Source organism: Nicotiana attenuata, unplaced genomic scaffold, assembly GCF_001879085.1.
Source record: "Nicotiana attenuata strain UT unplaced genomic scaffold, NIATTr2, whole genome shotgun sequence".
NCBI lineage: Eukaryota > Viridiplantae > Streptophyta > Magnoliopsida > Solanales > Solanaceae > Nicotiana > Nicotiana attenuata.
The window spans coordinates 136,029-139,119 of NW_017671463.1; positions in this window are offsets into that span (position 1 = coordinate 136,029).

Consider the following 3,091-nt stretch of genomic DNA (forward strand, 5'->3'; position numbering starts at 1 on the left):
AACGTGGCAATTTATTTTTCTATTTTGCATTTTGGGGGTATATCCTCTTTGGAATAAACTCATCATACACCAAATCATATAATGAGAGGTACTATTATTTTTTCGAACTTGCGGGCATTTTTAGGATCGTGCTATTGTTATTGGTTCTTTTATAGGCAAAATACATATTTTATTCATCGACCTTGCACTTAAATCTCTTTTACACATTTATTAAATACGGAAATAGTATTACACATCAAAACTTTTAAAAGTATATCAATTGCACACCTCTTTTGCCAGTGTCACTCGCGTGTATTACACATAAAAGAGACGCGTGAAAACAAAAAACTTCATTTGAAATTAAATTTTTTTTCTTTCCACTTTTTAATTATTTCGTTTTTAAATTAAAGAAAAAAAAGTCTTCTTCCTCAACCCCTCCCCCCCCCCCCCCCTGTTCGTCTTCTTCCCCAACCTTATCCTAGTTTTGTAACCCTCTCATGTTTAGCCTCTCCAACCGCCATGACTAAGAAGAAAAAGAAAAATATAAAAGAAAAGGGGAGCTATTGGGTCTTGTAAATATCATAATTATTGACCTTTTGAAAAAGCTTGAAAATTTAATCGGTTCTTGTTGATTTTGGTATTCCATAACCTAGAAAATTAATTTGAATGAGTGATTATTGTTGAGTAAAAATTTACTAAAAATATGCTAAAAATTTGGTGATTAATTTTGATAAAATTCAAAAAACACCATTAACAAGTTTGAAGCTTTGGGTTTGAACTTGAATTTGAAATTTGTATAAGGATTTGTATGAATATTGTTAAAACTTGTTAAAAATCGGCAAAAATTTGAATCTATAGTTTGGGAAGAAGGTGCTTGTGGTGGAAGGGTTGATGGTAGCATGGTGGTGGTGGAGAAGATGATGGGGTTGGGAAGATGGAGGGGGGAGGGTTTCTTTTCTGTTTTTTTTTTTTAATTTGGGAAGATGAGGAGGGGACAGAGGTTTTCTCTTTTTTTTCTCGATTTATGACACATGTCAGATGATGATTGGCGCGTGTAATAGCAATCTTTAAGCAGATGTGGTCAAACATCGAAGTTGTGTGTAATTGACATACTTTTAAAAGTTTTGATGTGTAATATAATTCTCGTATTTAACAGGTGTGTAAGAGGGATTTGGGTACAAGGTCGATGGGTAAAGTATGTAATTTGCTTCTTTTATATGGCCGGCCAATTGGATGAAGTGGGAAGCAAAATAGCGTTTGTAATTTCGTATCATATAGTAGTAAATACTTTATGAGTTTGTACAGTAAAGAAAAGACTTTTCCCTTTCACTACTTATAGCTTGTTTGGCCAAGCCAAGCTTCTCGAAAGTCAAAAGCGCTTCTTTTAATAAAAAAATAATTTTTTTTCAAAGATAAAATGTTTGGTCAAGTTTTTAGAAGAAAGATGTGTTTTAAGTAAAAGCAGAAGTAGTTTTGGATAAGCATAAAAAAGTAGCTTCTCTCCAAAAATATTTTTTTGAAAAACACTTTTGAGAAAAATACATTTTAAAAAGCTTTTAAAAGCTTGGCCAAACACTAATTGCCGTTCATAAGTGTTTCTCAAATTACTTAGCCAAATACAAACTTTTTCTCATCAAAAGTACTTTTGATAAAAAAAACACTTCTCAAAATAAGCTAATTTTTGCAGCTTGGCCAAACGGGCTATTTAGGAAAAGAAGAACTCCTCCGGTTGTACTAATATTACATTTGTCTCCGGACGAACATATAAAAATTATCTTTGTTGTCATTTCATTTTTCCTTGAGTCGAGGGTCTATCAAAAACAATCTTTCTACCTTCATAAGGTAGGGATAAGGTATGCGAACACACTACCCTTCTTAGACCCCACTTTGTGAAATTATATTGGGTTTGTTGTTGTTGCAGTTCTTTTAAAATAAAATGCAAATATGTCATAAGTAACTATGCTTTTGGTTAGAAAGTGTGACTACTCAATTAATAAGATCCCTTTGAAGTAGGATTTAAAACTTGACTAAGGTGGCCAATATTAGCAATGAAGTTAATGTGGATTAACATGTTGAGCTACTATTATTGTTTTCAGTTTTCTGAAAGTTTATTTGATACGGAATTATGTAAGCAAAATCCAAATAAGGAGGGAAATTAAATAACATGAAAATTGTGGACATAATGAGCAAAAGCATAGGATAAAGCTAAGTTGGCATGTCTTCCAATCAACTCAAACACTTGGGGGCCAATGATGTAGGTATGTGATTAGGTCGCAGCGGACTCAACCTTTGGAAGAGTGGGCGCTAACACTTTTACCCAATAGTGGTATCGGGGTCAATTTCCACAGGGAGCTAGGAAGGGAGTTGGATATTTGTTTAGCCTAGAAATGCGAGTTTGCTTCTAATTGATCTTCTATCATTTTTGGGTTTTTCTTTGTGATTATCAATTAAAATTTAACAACTACTAATTATAACTAAATTATGCTAAGATATCAAGTCTCGGTTGTATGCAAGATAGAGAACGGCACTAGGGTCGTGGCATTTACCTAGGTGGTCAACTAACGGGTAGAGATTCTCAATACGAGAATGATGATTATGGGGCTTATGATATAACCGTTGCACGATAGCACTCACTCTCACACCTCTCGGTAGAGAAAATGATTTTGCCCAATTGACTCTCTCGAGACCAATTGGGTAGGCTAACAAACCAAGCAACTTAGGGTTCAAGTTGGGTATTTGCTCTCTCGAGGTTTTACCCGTTAATTGGGACTACTATTCTCATAGGTCCATCCCAATTCCTTGTTGGGTTAATTTTGGAGTCTTAGACACTCTTTCTCAAGAAGGGTCAAAACTCACAAAGCTAGACTTAGTGTTTGCAACCACCAAATCCAAGTGAAAACATAAAAATAACCCAAAGATCAAACACCCAACATCATTCAAGCATTAAACAATCATACCCATTAATTACCCACACTAGGGTTGAGCCACAACCCTAGCTTATGGGTTTAGCTAGCCATAATAACAACAGAAATTGAAGGAGAAATAGATAAAATGAACATATTAATTAGCTAGAAGGTAAATCTACAATAATCCACGTTAAACAAGATGAAAA